The 16755-nt window shown below is 47.6% G+C and overlaps 1 long non-coding RNA gene across 1 annotated transcript; it reads right to left on the reverse strand.

The window, feature by feature from the left end:
• Positions 1–2874: 2874 nt before the first annotated feature.
• Positions 2875–12709, reverse strand: LOC119817640. The gene is made up of 3 exons (XR_005285927.1): positions 12668–12709; positions 3470–3554; positions 2875–3049 (listed from the first exon to the last, which is right to left on the reverse strand). It is a non-coding gene; the product is annotated as an uncharacterized LOC119817640 (long non-coding RNA).
• Between the last annotated feature and the right edge of the window lie 4046 nt (positions 12710–16755).

The raw sequence follows: 16755 nt of genomic DNA on the forward strand, positions 1-16755 counted from the left end.
CCACCCCGAAATGTTTGTCTTCCACACACTGTTTACAACGAGTATTTATTGAGGGATTACTAAGTGCCAGGCGCTGCGCTGGATATTGAGGATCTGTCAACAAAACGACGAAGGTGTCTGCCTCCTGGAAGTTTAATTTTACAGAAAGGCCTTTAGCACTTAGAATGATTAGTCTAATTGATAGTGGAATTATTTTCACTCCGATTCCCTCTGTGACAAGAAGGACCAATTCCATTTGTTTATTTCTCCCTCCCCCGCCCCCTTTTGCAATGCTACTTATGGAACCCAAAACCTTGTGCAAAACAGTCAAATGCTCTACCACTGAGCCACACCGCCTGTCCACTCGTCAGTCATTGCCTGGTAGACTGGGCACATTTGATAGATGCTTGATGGGTGAATTAAGGCTCTTTGTAAAAGCCAAGACATTTTTTCCAAACTGTAATCCATCTCAAACAAGCTCCAGCCATAAGTAAGTAAATAAATAAATAAGCGAAAGTGGAGTGGATTTATGAGCTGGCTGGCTGGGTAGCCTGTGGGCAAGCATAGCATCCTGCACAGCTGGATCCAGAGTCTTACCCGATGCTGACAGAGTTACCACTGCTCCCCTCTGAGTGTTGAGCTTATTCTTTCCAGCTCTAGATGGATTTCCTCCATGTTGCCACGGGAGATAGGTACTGACAGTTCCAAATGCGCATAGTCTCCGCTTAGCAACACCAGGAGAAAAAGCTCTCCTTTCTCTCTCAACATCTGTACTCAAAGCCCAGACAACCAGGGACCTGTCCCTCTCAGGTCTCCTGTCCCTACCACTTAGCCAAGAGATGGGGTATTCTGATTGGCCAAGGCTTGGGTCCGCCTCTCCCTGAGGGTCTGGGACAGTCTGCTAGGGAGGGCACTGCAATGACCTTCATTCCAGCACAGTTCCCTAGAGGGAAGCAGGTGTTGCCAACCGGAAGGAGAAGATGTTACTGTAAGGACAAACATTGTGTGAAGGGTTTCTTCCATTCTTCACGTCCTACCGCCAGTGGCTTTGTATGTCTGTCTCCATCAGCCTGTCCCTTTGTCTTGTTCTGAGTAGCTGATTTTCTAGAAGGATTGTCTTTGTGCTGAGGGCAGTGATGGAGGAGTCGGGGCACTTTGCCCTTGCTGTATACAAAGCTTTGAGGGCAGTAGTCTCAGGTGGCTCTTGTGTATTTGGGAGAGCTCTACCAGGCAGTAAGGACAGAGAAGAGCATCACGGGCTCAGTCGCAGCTGAACTTCCTCTACCCTCTATCTGATTCCAGGCTGAGAAGCAATCATTTTGTCCAGAGGGAGAGTGTGTGCATCCCTGGTTCCCTGGCTATATATCTGAAACCCAGGGCCTTAGGAGAGTGCTCTACCAATGAGCAACACCCTCAATCTCTTGTGCCTAGCACAAGCAAAAGCTACTTTTGAACATGTGGTGCCCTTGGCATCACTTGCCATCTCCTCCTCCTTCTCTTCCTTCTTTCTTTGAGACAGGGTCTCTCTTTGTGACTTCCTATGCAGTCCAGGCTGGCCTCGAGCTCCTGATCCTCCTGACTCTGCTTTTCAAGTGCCACCACGTGCCACCTCCTTTTAGAGGCTGTATAGTTCCAGGGTCACATTGTTCGGATGGCATGCCATTGTATAACACCGAGTTAGGATCGTGAGAAACCTGTCTATTCACTTGCCAGGGTGTAAAATGGAATATCCCAAAGCCAGGCAGGATATAGGACAGTTATTCACTGCACAGAACGGCTGGGCCCCCAGCATCCCTGACTCCTGAGCATGAGCTGTCGATGCTACTCCTCAACCATCAAAGCGACACAAGAAGTCAACACAGATTTTCTAAGGATGCAGAGCACTGTTTACACACAGCTGCTCACCTCTTGAAGACTTTGAACCCAGGTTTATCATTCTCTACACCTACCTCCTGACTCCTTCCGTGCCCACATGGACAGTGCCAAGCGATGAAAGCTTGACCTTTTACTTAAAATGGCCCTAATAGTTTCACACCCTTTTGTAGAGAGATTGACAGTGAAGCCCTCAAGCCCACACGGTGGCTCATGGTGTCTCAGTACATGCAGCAGCTTAGCTTCAGTGATTTTACAGTCACAGACACACGGGACTCATTCCCGATGTCTCAGACTCTGAGCATTAACATACGAATGTACATGTTTATTTCAGATGCCATTTTCCGTTTATTTCTCTTTTATCTTACCGTTGGGACTTTGGGGATTTGTTTATGGATGGTTCTATTTTGGTTTATAGTTTAAGACCAGGGCAGCTGGGTAGTGGTGGCACACGCCTTTAATCCCAGCACTCGGGAGGCAGAGGCAGGTGGATCTCAGTGAGTTGGAGGCCAGCCTGGTTACACAGCGAAACCCTATCTCAAAACAAAACAAAACAAAAACAAAAACAAAAAACAAAAAACAAAACAAAAAAAAACACAGGACAACTAGAAAGATGGATCAGTGGTTGCTTAAGAACACTTGCAGAGGACCTGGGTTTGGGTTCCAGCAAGCACATGCTGGCTCACAACCCTCTGTAGGCACACATATAGGGCACATATATACATGCAGGCAAAACACTCATACACATAAAATAAAATAAGTAAATCTTTTTTAAAAAGTTTTTTAAGGTACAGATACAGTTTATTCTGATGGGGAAGGTATGGTGGCAAGTATATGAGGTCACTGGTCACACTGTCTGCAATCAGGAACTGGAGTCTCTATGGGTATCCTGACATTTGAACAGGTAAAACATTCAAAACCATAAATACGTGTGTGTGCACATATATATGATTGTATTATTTATAAAATTATATACAGTAAGCAACATTATTTATGCATTTATTTCAAGATCGCAGAGGGGATGTTGTGAAACATTTGTTATAAATGTGTATCGGGTGTGATGGAGTTGAGACCACTGAGCGTAGGAGTCCGGCAGATGTCAGCAGCAAGCCGGAATTTGTTGTTGCTGTTGTCATTGAGAACCCTCTGATTGCTGGACACCGTGGCACACGCCTGTCACCCCAGACAATCAGGAGTTCTGAGGCAAGAGGATCGTGAGTTCAAGGTCAGTCTGGGCAACCTAAACCTAGACTTAAAGTCTTCAAAATCTGAGGAGTGAGATCTTATAAGGGCATCTCCTGTCTGTGATGCCAGCAGACCATGACCACTCTCGGCTTCAAAGGGAGTTGATGTGATAACCTATCTCAACAGACAGGTGAATAAACAAATGAACGCAATTTAGGAAGGGTGGAGACTGTTAGCTCAGTGGAATAGCATTCTCCTGGCATTTGTGAGTCCTTAAGTTTGATTCCAGAGAGAGAGAGAGAGAGAGAGAGAGAGAGAGAGAGAGAGAGAGAGAGAGAGAGAGAGAGAGAGAGAGAGAGAGAGAGAAGTATCTCACTTTCCTTAATAATACATCATTAGGGCTGGAGAATGACTCGGTGGGTAATGTACTTACCAAGCAAGCATGAGGGCCTGAGCTATAATCTCCACAGCCCACAGAAAGCCAGAACCAGGAGTGTCTGTCTGCAATCGAAGTGCTCCTGTGGGGAGACAGGAGGCAAAGCCAGGAGAATCTCTGGAATCCTGCCAGACCAGGTGGACACAATGGCCACCAACAAAGGATTTCAAACAGGATGGAAGGCAAGGACGGGCACGTGAGACTGTCCTCTGACTTCCGCATGTGCACTGTGACAAGCACACACCCTCAGTCACACAATGAATATGTGTGTGCACACACACATGCACACACACACACACACGCACACATTATGCACGCATTGTACACACGACGGCTCAGCTGGTAAAAGCACTTGCTGGGCAAATCTAAGTTCAGTTCAGGGAACCCACACTAAAGAGAGAGAATCAGCTCCCAAAAGCTGTCCTCTGATTGCCACACACACACCGTGGCACGTGTGTAACCACGCTCTCTCTCTCTCCTAGACAACAGTAATGTTAAAGTAATAGTAATAATATTAGACCCGTAGTAAAGGTTTGTGAGCTGCCTTTTGCCGGGCTTGCCAGCCTCAGCCTGGGGTCCTAAAAGCAGAGAAAATTCAGCTTTATGTACCTGGCTCCTCACAGGTATCAGCCACACCTAGCATCTCATAGCTGCTAACGAGTGAAACAGCCCTGGAGATGGAGGCTCCTGGCAGTGAGAGGCTCCCCCAGGCCTAGGGTGATGTCTTCCCCCCTTCAGCAATGGCTTTAATATCATCAGCCACTACTTCTGTCCAAGCCTCATTGAGGGCTTCATATTTTCTTTCTTTTGTTTTTCTTCTCTTTTTTTCTGATGCCCTTATACCTATAAATGACTCACACTTCATTGGTCTAGAATCAATAAGTGTTATTTTCTCAGGTCTGTGTGACCCCAAATCATCTCCTGGACAGGGTGGGCCTCGTTTCAGCCAGGCTCTCTGCAGGACTGTCAGGAAGAATGTCCATCACTGCTGAATGGGAGCTGGCTGCTATCTCCGAGTCCAGAGCTGTGCTTGCACACCAAATGCTCCCCACCCTCTCTCAGAGTTGTTTGTCCTAGAAAACAAAGAGGGGGCATAGGCCTGGACATTTGGATTCCAAGCGCAGGGGCCTTCCTCACGTCCACACTTGAACTTTCTCTGGATTTCACGGCTTATCATGCTGCCAGTTGGGGGAAGAAGGAAGCTAAACCAAGCTGGGCCTGCTCCACTTCTGACAGCCTTGAGGCCAGTCCTCAAATTCTGCTGCGTGCCAAAGCCAAAGCATTCAAATGGCAGTCATGGAAAATTCAGATTTTGATGAAGGTCCTGCGAGAGAACAGGGGTGTCTTAATCCCCACAAGCTCCTTCCCCGAGGTCTTCTGCCCACACTTGCTGCTTATTCCTCCTTCCCTAGCTCTAGCCTTTCCCCCTTGCTCTCTCCTTCTGTCTGTAAAACTCAATCAACATTATCCTGACAGAGAGCCGCTCACAAGGTCCCCTGGCTTCCCCTAGACCTTGAATTATCTCCCCCACCTCTCTGGCTTAGAAGTCCTTGGGCAAGGAAGAGGAGTTGGGATGTTATTTGCTTTGTCCTCAAAGCTCCTCTGGCATGAGCCCAGCCCCACAGTGCCCTCCTCTCAGCAGCTTCACCTAGGGATGCCCTTGTCCTCCCCAGCCTGAACTGAAGGGGACTCTCAGTGGTGAGGCTCCGGAGCATATGTGACTGCTGTAGGCAAACCTCCAGTCCCGGGACTCCCTGGGAACAGAGCCAGCAAGCTCAAGCTCCAGTTTGAAAGAGGTGGCTTCTCCAACCATTTCAGTCCCTGAGGGTTTTTTTTTTCTGAGTTCTTTTTCCATATCTGTCTGCCACAAGATAACTTTTGCTGCCTTACCCCCACACAAAATTGGGGGACAGTGAAGAGTGTCATGTCATAAAGTCCTGGGCTATTCTGGGTGTCCCAAGGCTTTTTATTATTATTTGCCATGACAGTGTGGAGGTCAAAGGGTAACTTACAGCAGTCAGGCTTCTACTATCCTGCATCACGAATCAAACCCATGTCATGAGGCTTGACAGTAAGTTCCACTAAGACAACTTCCTCTCCCATCTCCCCAAGACCATTTGACCCTTACTGGGGCTGATGGGGTGCCTGAAAACCACAAATTCCAAGAGAACAAACTTGCTGCCTAAGACAACTCAGAGGTGGTGTCTAGACAAGTCCAGGGCCCTCAGAATAGGGCCTGTGTCTTGGTTACTTTTCTATTGCTGTGATAAAACACTATGACCAAGGAAACCTAAAAAATAGAGCATCTAATTTGGAGCTTATGGTTACAAAGGGTTAGAATCCATGATGGTGGAGTAAAGGCCTAGCAGCTGGAAATGCTGAGAGCGGTTCACAGGTAGGAGGCAGAGTAGGGTCTGGAAGAGAGGTGAGGGAAATGTTGCTAGTCTTTTGAAAACTCAAAGCTCATCCACAATGACACACCTCCTCCAACAAGGCCACACCTCCTAATCCTTCCCAAACTCTTCCACCAACTGGGGAGCAAGTACTCAAACATATGAGCCCCTGAGGCCACCCTCTCTCAAATACCACAGCCTGTCTGCATGAACTGGACCTGCATTGCCTCCCGCTCTGCACATCTGTCCCCTCTGATGCAAGCCCAGACTAATGCAGGTTCCTTCACCAAGAACTCTAAGTAATGCTCCAGTTTGTGAGGTCTAGCACCATCCAGGAAATCCTGGATAAATTGCTCCTGCATGGACTGGCTCAGCCTTTTCAGATTCGCACACACAGAAGAAGACACCCTATGTCACCTCTCAAGGGTTTCTTACTCGGCATCTGTGCAAGGCACCTTGCCTCCTTCTTCTCCTTGCCCAGAGATCAGAGCTTGTGGTATTAACAACTTGGAATTCTACTTGGTTTAATTTCCCCAGAAGCAAACCCCTCATGGAGGATTTACCAGCACGAGATTTAAGAAGAGTTCCTAGGCCGGTCGATGGTGGCACACACCTTTAATCCCAGCACTCGGGAGGCAGAGGCAAGCTGATCTCTGTGAGTTCAAGTCCAGCCTGGTCTACAAGAACTAGTTCCAAGACAGACTCCAAAGCCACAGAGAAACCCTGTCTCTACAAAAAATGAAAGGGGGGGGGGGTGTCCCAGAAGCCAGGCATGGTGGTGCAAGGCTTACCTGTAATTCTAGCATTGAGGAGGTAGGGCAGGAGGATGAGGAGTTTAAGAACTCAGGTACATAGTAACTTACTTCCAGGTCACCCTAGGCTAAATGAGACCCTCTCTTACCTCACCTCAGAAGAAAAGGCAAAGGGAGGTAGGGAGGAGGAGCTGTTTCTAAGAAGAATCAGGAGGGAGCGGGATAGGAATGGAGACTAGGAGTCTAGACTAGGAGTCTAGAGCACTGTCACCCAGAGGGTAACTGTGGCTCTGGGCTACCGGGGCTTTGCACGTGAGGACTGCCCTGGCAGGAAGCAGGAGAGTTCTAGTATTTATGGCCCAAGCTCCTTTGCTTCTGTCCCCGCCCCACATAGCTTCCCAGGCACTTCCACTCGTGTATTGCCTCGCAGTGGGTCCCGGGAGGCTAGCTCACTGTCTGGCAAGGGAGGGAGAACTGTTGGAGGTGAAAGCCCTTGAGCTGATGCGTGGCGTACTGACAGCACCGGCTATAATCTCTCTAGTACACTCTCTTAATGCAAACTCACTCTGAGGCCGCCACACTTCCCTGGCACTCCCCTGGCACACTCTAGCCACCACTTAAGTCACCTCCCCGCCCCCTCGGAACTCTATCTGTTTGCTGGCATCTGCTCTACCTTCAGGAGAAACTGGGACCCAACCAGCGCAGGTACATACCTACTCCCCACTACTCTCCTCTTCAGGAGGAGATCTGATCCTTCACAAATGTTGTCAGGGCTCAGAGGCTAAGAGCCGATACTGATCTTGCAGAGAATCTGAGTTCAGTTCCTAGCAGCCACGTCCAGTGACTCACAGTTTCCTGTAACTCCAGCTCCTGGGGATCTGATGAACTCTCTGGCCTTGATGGGCACCTGCGTTCACATGCGTGAATTCACACGGCAAAACCGGCCTCCCCACAGCCCATCAAAGGAATGACTGGTGGATTACCCTGTGCTCCCACTGAGGTGAAAATCTGCCCCTTGGCTTCAGTACAGACTCTCCAACTCCCACCTCAGGATAGAGGACTCACCCCTTCCCCCTCTCTCAGAGGTCTCCTCATCCTCTGTCTCCTCCTCTTCTTCCTCTTCCTCCTCTTTCGGACAGGAACTCTCTGTATCTGGGGATGACCTTTAACTTCTGGCCCTCCTGCCTCCGAATGCTGAGATTCCACACATGTACCATAGTCCTCTGGTTATGGGGTCCTGGATGTGGACCTCGGACCACAGAGCTTCCTGTCTGCTAAGTAACCACTACCGGATGAGCCACATCTCCAGCTCTTATCCCTTTCTGCCTTTAGTTGAGGAAAGGGCTCCTTGTATCTCCATGGATACATACTGGGTCAAGGTGGACCCCATTCCAGAGGGTCACCTGTTGCCTTCATCTTCTCCTCCTCGTCATCCATTGGCTATTTATTCCTCAACCAAAGAGAAGGTTGACTTCTCTTTGATGTCACTGGAGTATTTCTGTCTGACTGTGGAATCCGCTCCCTGGGGACATCCCTTGGGTCTGCTATGAGGCACTGCCTTAACAGCTCTGGCTTTCAGCTGCAGAACAAACAGCCGAGAGATCCTGGCAGGTCCCCTGTTAGATAGGAGGTTTTCTTTCTCTCATTTATTAAAATGTGAGCTTTTAATTTATATTTATGTTATTAATTATTATTACGGTGAGGGTGGGTGTGCACCTGCCGAGGCACTTGTGTTTTTGGGTCAGAGGACAACTTTCTGGAGGTCGTTTTCTCCTTCCATCTTTATAAGGGCTCCAGGGGTCAAACTCAGGTCATCAGGTTTATACAGCAAGTGCCTTTACCCACGGAGCCATCTCACTGGCCCTGAGATGTTCTTACGGCCAGGCTACTTTCTGCCTAGCTGAGGCCACCAGTTCCACCTTGAAACCCAGTGTCCAGCCTGGCTCTGCAGCTGGGTGAATTTCATGGAACCTCTCGGTAGTATTGAAAAGAACATCGGTGCATAGTAAGTTTTAGAGTGGATTTATTGGTGCTGGGTGGTGGTGGCGCACGCCTTTAATCCCAGCACTTGGGAGGCAAAGCCTGGCAGATCTCTGAGTTCGGGGCTAGCCTGTTCTACAGACGACCAGAGCTACACAGAAAAACTCTTTCTGGAAAAAAAAAAGCGGAGGTGGATATATTGGCCTCTGAAGTGGCAAGTAACAAAGGCGGTTAACTTCAGACTTAGCTGGAGCCAATTGCTTAACTAAAGAGAGGACACACTGTCTAAGAGACAGAATGCAGATACCTCACCCCATCCTAGGAGGCCTGACACTGTAGGGAAAACCTTGGCTAAACTGGCCTCTGAGCCAAATCTCACCCGCCACCTGCCTTGGAAGTACTTTCACTGGAGCGCAGCCGTGCTTACTTGCTTATATGTTGTCTATACACACTGTAAATGGTGTCTACCCATCTCCATATTGCCTACCGCCACGGACCTGTGTGGTCGCAGCACAGACCCCATAGCCCACTGGGCTGAGAATACTAACAGTAGGCTCTTTATGGAAAAAGTTTATCTACCCAGAATTCAAACAGTATCGTCAAGCATCTACCTTCATCCTTGCCTGAAGGCTGTCATCAGGTCCCCTCCCCACCCCCCTAAACTGAGGTTCCCCCTGTTGGGAGATAAATGACTTCTGAGTGGACCAAAACAACAGATGTCCTCTCAACAGGCTCTGAGCTTGTTTTCTGTGCAGCGTCACCCTGAGCCTCCATGGTGACAAGCCACAAGCACACTGAGTGAGACTGTCCCTGTGTGGCCTCTTGTTGTCAAGGCCAGAGAAGATCAATAAGCGGACATAGCTCCAGCCTGACTATCAAGATAGACAGAGCGCTACCAGCAGCATGAACGAGGGCATCTGTGTGCCACCCCTTCCCTTGTTCTAATCTGGATATGGCACTCTGAGAATATTTAATCAAGCTCTGTTAACTCCTCTGGGTCAGGGCAACCCCTCTGGGAAGAGATCTTCCCCTTGCCAGGAGAAATTCTGATGGTAAAATGAACTTCAAAAGCCTCACAGTGTCCCTGGGAGAAGGTCTAAAAACAGGAAGTCTGAAAACCTAAAAAGAATCCACCACAAAGGATGCTTCTTGACCACCGTGGATTCCCTGGGCACAGGAAAAGCATCCCAGCCCCTTCTGTCTGGCTTTCAAGGACAATCAAGGGCTCCGTTTCCTAAGAGCGTCCATTCTGAGTCATGTCCAGATAGGCTGGTACGTGAGCAACGCTCCCCACATTACACATTGGGCGCAGGTGTCGAGTCTTATTTGGATATTCTCTGCCATCTTGGACCAGAGGAACCATGCCCTAATTAGCCCCAGCATCTGTTCCCTCCCCAAGGCCTGAACTCATCATGCGTGGACCTCTGTGCTTCATTCAGGGCAGCCTTTTGAAACAGTACCAACTGCTTCCACTGTCCATTCACGGCGCGTACAGCATCCCGCGCAGTACCCAGTAACTAGGGCACTCTCCGTCATTCCCAGAGTAGGGCTTTCTGGATGCTATCAGGCCTTGGTATCCTCCTGCCAGAAGGCCCTACTTCCCTTACACCATCAACCACAGCTCTACACCTTCCTACTGAGGCTCTTGGATAACTCCTCACCTGGGACAATGAGGTAGATTTGAGTAACACAATTCAAGGATCTAAGTACAGCTTCTGAGGGGGGTCCTTGCTGTCAACCTAGCATTTTTTTCCAGAGTCCTTCCCCACAGCTAATAGCCTACACTGCCTCATTAGATATGGCCTCAGTGACATGAGGACATAACCTTTGGAACACGGCAATGCATCTTCAGAACACATAATAACAGTGCTAGAATTACAGGCCCAGGAGATTACACCCTACATAGCTTCTGGTACCCAGTTCAACTCTGGAAGCTGAGAAGCATGACCTGGACTAGCTGGACAGATGTTCCACACAGCTCAGTGTAGCCCTGCTCCAACACATTAGAACTTAAAACCCTAGACTATCTCTGGGCATAGTTGAGGGGCAGAACATTAGCCTCGGATGCACAGGTTTGCCCCACCCCAGCCCTGCAAGAAGAGGAGGGGTGGGGAAACTTCACTGCTACATGGACTTCAGTAAGCAAATGCCACAATAGCATTGTGTCCATCAAACTAATAAAATATCAGTTTTCATCTGTTTGTCCTAAATCAAGGTTGTTCATCATCTGTCCGCATCCTTTCTATTAATGAGATGGTCCTCCTTTATTCCATACGTTTTTATTTTTTTGTATTATTTATTTAGTTAGTTTTTTTGAGACAGGGTTTCTCTGTAGCTTTGGAGCCTGTCCTGGAACTAGCTCTTATAGACCAGGCTGGCCTCAAACTCACAGTGATCCGCCTGCCTCTGCCTCCGGAGTATTGGGATTAAAGGTGTGTGCCACCATTGTCCAGCTATTCCATATGGTTTTAAGGGGTACAGATTCCCCACTCCATTCTCCCTCTGTGCCCCCAAAGTATGTGATGCCAGCCTGTAGACCAGTCTATTTCTTTTCTCTAGCCATTGTGGTTACTGAGGAATTAGCACGTGACTGAGAGAGCCAATCAGAACTTCTCTAAGAATCTCTCCCTCGCAGTCCCATCAGAACTGTCAAGAGAGTGCTCTTGGCCTCTGAGAGTGCACGCCCAAGTTCCTAGTGGCGTCTCTCTGTCCACATGAAGGACTAATTTTGCAATAAGGAGAACGAGAAAGTTGGGTGTGATGGGACACACCTGGAATGCTCCTGGCATTCAAGACCATCATCAGCTACATAAGAAATTCAAGATTAGCCTGGGTTACATAAAGCATTTCTCAAAAAAAAAAGTTTTTAAAGTAGAGAGAACGAAGCCAATGAACAAGATGATCCAGAAGATAAGCAGAGATGAGCGACGGGGAAGACGGAGGAAGGTCCTAAGTGGTCCTCAGCTTGCGGACCCAGCCACTGTGAAATAGCCTAACTTTGAGGACATTTCCTAAAATGTTGTAATCTGCCAATCTACCATTTTACCTTGGTTTAAGACTAGCTGAAATCACCTGTTTCAATAGCAATAGGTAAAGGAATCTTGAGAAGTTATTGGCATGAGGGGCTTTGGAGAGAATGCAAAACATTGTACTGAATATAATTATTTTTCTGTAGCAAAGATTAGGAGTAATTTGAAAGGAGAGAGAGAGACTATTAACCATACGGAGTTAAGATCTTATTTCCAGTTACATTCCTTCTTAGATCGTGACATCCTGATATTGAGTAGTTTGTATGCAAGAAGCTCTCCCGTGATATTCTACTCTAATCACAATATTTTATTGTTTTATAACCCTTAACCTTAAGACTACGAGGCTTGTTGATTGTCGAAAATTGTATTTACACACCGTAAGTTTGGTATAGGAAATTGAACTTTCCCCAACCTCGTAATATTTAACCTACTGAGCGTCATATCAGTGATCTTATTTAAAGCAGTACAAAAGTGAAGTTCCTGGTGTTAGGAAGAACATTCGTAAGGTTTCTTCTTTCTCTTTGTATAAACATGCAAGAACACAACTTGGTAGTTAGAGTTCTTGCCTAGCATACCCAATGCCCTGGGTTCGATCCCGGCACCACATAAACCGTGTGTGGTGGCATAAGCCACACACGTGGGAACTGGAGGCAAAAAGACCAGAAGTTTAAGATCATCTTCAGACTATGTTATAAGTTTGAGCCCAGCCTGGGATGCTTCAGAAATAACCATTAAAAAAAGAAAAGAAAAAGAAAAGCTATGCAAGAAAACACATATTGATTGTAGCAGAGTTCTATTAAAAATACAGCATAGATCCTGAGAGACGGCTCAGCAGGTCAAGGTGCTTGCTGCCAAACCTGACAACCTGAGTTCAGTCCCAGGGACTCACATGGTACAAGAAGAAAATCAATGCCTGCAAGTTACCTTCTGACCTCCACACCTGTGTCTTGGCGTGTGCGCCTCCCCCGCCCCCAAAGAAAATAAATAAATAAATGTAATTTAAAAATTTAAAACACACTGCCAGGCAGTGGTAGCACACACCTTTAATCCCAGCACTCAGAGTCAGGCAGATCTCTGTGAGGTTGAGGCCAACATGGTCTACAGAGCAAGTTCCAGGACAGTCAGGGCTACACAAAGAAATTCTGTCTCAAACAAAACAAAACAAAATTTAAAACACAAAGCAGAATGTAAGCCGTTTCTTCTATTTTATAAAAACAACACATTGCTCTATCAATTCCGGGAGTCATGGACAGAATTCTGGCTAATATGCCTTCCAAGGAGAGCGGCAGGGGAGCATAGATGCCCAGTGTTCTGAACACTGTACCCTCTCTGGTGTGGCTGCCCCCAGAGAGCCTTACTACTGCCTCTATCTTAGCATTAGCGCTATTTCTAGGGTTCCAGGGTGCTCCTGTGGTCCCCTAGTTAGTATGGGACTGTATGGGCTAGGTGATAGAGAGTCCTTCCCTGTGCCGGAGCCTACCTTCCAGAAGCCCAGAGAGGCCCCATGGCTGCCCTGCAGTCATTCTTGTCAGTCATGAGAGTTTAACCCCAACTCCAGATCTCTGACTTAGTGGATTCCAAGTGGCCTGGTTGTTTCTCCAAACACAGAAAAGAATCCTTTCCTGTGGAAATAAGAAGCAGAAAGTTATATTATATCCTTGAAGCCACCAGCAATCTGAACCGCGTCCAACGAGTGTAGCCCTGTTACAGACCAGGCTACAATTCCCAACAGGCTAAGGCACACCCTCTAGTGGAGACGTTCTTGATTGGGTCGTCTCAGCTGTGCCTACCCAGCTGCCATCACTGAATTCCTCCCTGGAGGTTGCGGCTGGTGGGCTGGATCATCCTTTCTCATCCATTCTGAGTAGCTGTGGAGGCAGGTGTAAGCGTTAACACAGTTGCCACCTTGTGTGGCTTCTCCTGCCAGTGTTCTCTACCCCTCAGTATGTTTTTCGACACATCTCAGACCTCATGAGGAAGCTCGTTGGCTAGATTCACTGATGGGCTCGAATCTGGTCACAGCTGATGGCAGCCATGTTCAAAACGTCTAGAGGATTCCACTCGAAACGTGAAAGTGTGCTGTAAGGAAACCGTACTACTAACACTAACCAGAGAAGAAGAAAAAAAATCACATCTAAAGCAGGGGAAAACGTATGACATTGTTGTTGACTTTTGACTTGAGGGTTCATTGTAATTGGTGTGACAGTGTCCCCATCTGTTGGAGCAGCACTTTGGTGTTAAAGGCCATTCCCTAACATCTCCCACTGGACCCGAAATGCCCACATGCTCAAGGTAAAAAGCAAAAAGCCTTCTTCCAGCCCCGGCCCAGCTCTCTGGTTTGGGGTGTTGCTCGCCCCCTCCTGTGGTACCTGCCTCCCGTGGCTTCACTCTAGAGCAGGAGGGAACAACTGGTTTGGAGAGCACCATCATCAAGGACATGTTTCCGAGGTTTCCCGTCCATCCCTGCTGGTCAAGAGCCCTCTGAGTTTGTATCTGATCAGGAGTCCAATGGTCTCATAACCCTTTATTGCTTTGTATTGGGTTTTTTTTTTTTTGTGGGTGTTTTGTTGGAGGTTTTATTTTGCTTCTGTTTGTTTATTTTGAGATAGGGTCTCACAATGTAGCCCTGGCTGACCCAAAAATCACTGTATAGATCAGTTGGCCTCAAACACAGAGATCTGCTTACTTCTGCCTCCTGAGTACTGGGATTAAAGGCATGCCCCACCACCACCCAGCAGTCTTTCTGACTTATTTCTTGAGGCAGGGGTCTCCTACTAAGCCTTGAGCTCACTGAATGAGTTAGTCTGGAAGTCCAGTGAGCCCCACAGGTCTCCCTGTGCCCTTCTCTCAGGTACCACCTGCCTAGTTTTTTTTTTTTTTAACATGGGTCCTGGGGAATTGAACTCAAGTCTCCATGCTTGCAGGGCAAGCACTTTACTGACTGAGACACCTCTCCAACCCCAAGGTCCAGTCTTTAATTCATACTAGTCTAAATTCCTTTGACTATTATTACTACTGTCCTAAGCCAGACTTGAAACCAGTCTCTACACACCATGAAACTCTCCTAATACAAACCCAACTTGCCTGTTCTTACACTGTCTATACACAGGAGGATCCCCTGAGAATCCTACTCAAAACCGATGTTCCCGGGGCTGGCGAGATGACTTGCCAAAGATCTCCAAAAGGCACTTGTAGCCAAAAGATCTCCAGGCCCCACATAGTAAAAGAAGAGAGACAGCTCCTGACAATTGTTCTCTATCCTCAACACACGCTAAATAAATAAACGTAATTTGATTTTTTTAAGATCAAATCCATGCCCCCTCCGTACTACCATCCCCAGAGGCAGTGGTCATACTTTTCCAGCTCCTATCCATCCCCTCCTCCACCTCCCTCCCTCTACCAGCGCCCAGCTTCCCCTGCCAGGCTGGCTCTGCCCCTCTGTTTTGTATATCAGCATCCTGCCAGCCAGAATATACCACTCAGCAGAAGAGAAGCCAGCCAAAGGGCACTTTGCTCAACAAAAGCCCAGTCATTAGCTAAACAGCGAAACTAACCAAATATTGTTCCTGGAGTGTGTCCTGGTGAGCCTCAGCTTGTCCTAACACTCTGCATGCAAAAGCTGGAAAAAGCTGGAATATATCCTGCATCAATCGCTGCCCCATTAAAAAAAGAAAGAAAGAAAGAAACAGAAAAGCAACTAAAACTTAGATTCCTCTTCTCCCAAATCCTTCTCTCTGTTCTCAGCGTGTGACCTACAGAGGTCCACTTAAGAGTTATTGCCAAGAATGGGACAGCGTTACTCCTTTGCTGACTTTCTAGACTCGAGCCTGTATTTGTTTCTCTGATCTCTTGGTGCTCAGTGCAGTGATAGGAGCGTACTCCAGGCTAGCCCACCAATTTCTGCTAGTCTTACAGCCGGGGTTACAGATGTGTACCCCGTGTCAGACTTTTATGCAGGTCCCTGGGCTTGAGCTCAGGTCCTTATGCCTGTAAGGCAAGGACTTTCTCCTGCTGACCCCTCTCCTTACCCCCAAATTATTTTGAATTTTATTGAATTGCAATTACTTTTTTTATTTAAATAGTCACATAAGATAGTGTCTATGGTGCTGGCTCAACTGAGGCTTAGTTCTGCCTCTGACAAGGAGCTGCTCTGAAAGCAGAGTGGGTGGACATTATTTTAATCTTAGGCGTCACAACAGACCTCTCTTTTTTGGGGGGAACCCCCTTCTTGAGACAGGTCAGTGTAACAGCTCTGGCTGTCTGGAAAATCACTTTGTAGACCAGGCTGGCCCCGAGCTCACAGAGATCCGTCTGCCTCTGCCTCCTAAGTGCTGGGATTAAAGGTGTGCACCACCATTGTCCGCCACAATAGATCTCATAATCAATTAAGTTCCCCTTTCTCCATTGGATACAGGAAGCTCGGCCATACACACGATGCACCTTCCCATATATACCTTCGTGGGGATGGTTTTTATGCAGTGCTGGGGATTGAACCCCAGGCCCTTTGCACATGCTAAATATGTTTTAGGACATCTCTAGGCCCCACGTAACCTTTGGCTACATGTTATCATACTCAGTCCATTATCTTTCCTACTTTCATTCTTCTGTTTTGGTATTTAGGACGTGTGTGTGTGTGTGTGTGTGTGTGTGTGTGTGTGTGTATGTGTGCATATCTATGTGAGTATATGCCTTATGTGTGGGTACCCGCAGATGTGTTGGATCTCCTAGAGATAGACTTGCAAGAGGTTGCTTGTGAGCTACCTGACATAGATGGTGGGAATCGAACCCAGGTCTTCTGGAAAAGAAGGAAGTGCTCAAAATCCCTGTGCCATCTTCCCAGATCCTGTATTTGTTCTGAGACAAACTCTTGCTGTGTAGCCCAGGCTGACCTGAGACTTACCACGTAGCCTAGGCTAGCTTTGAATTTGTGTTAACCCTCACACCACTGCTGCCCAAGTGCTAGGATTGCAGGTGTGCACTACCACACTTGGCTTGTTTTATTTTTTAAGTCTATAGTTCAATGATTTTTGGTAAATTTATAAAGTTACTCAGTAGTCAGCACAATTTAGCTTAAAACCACTTACATCACCCTGAAAAAATTTCCTGTTAGTTGCCGTCGATAACCATGG

Source organism: Arvicola amphibius, chromosome 6, assembly GCF_903992535.2.
Source record: "Arvicola amphibius chromosome 6, mArvAmp1.2, whole genome shotgun sequence".
NCBI lineage: Eukaryota > Metazoa > Chordata > Mammalia > Rodentia > Cricetidae > Arvicola > Arvicola amphibius.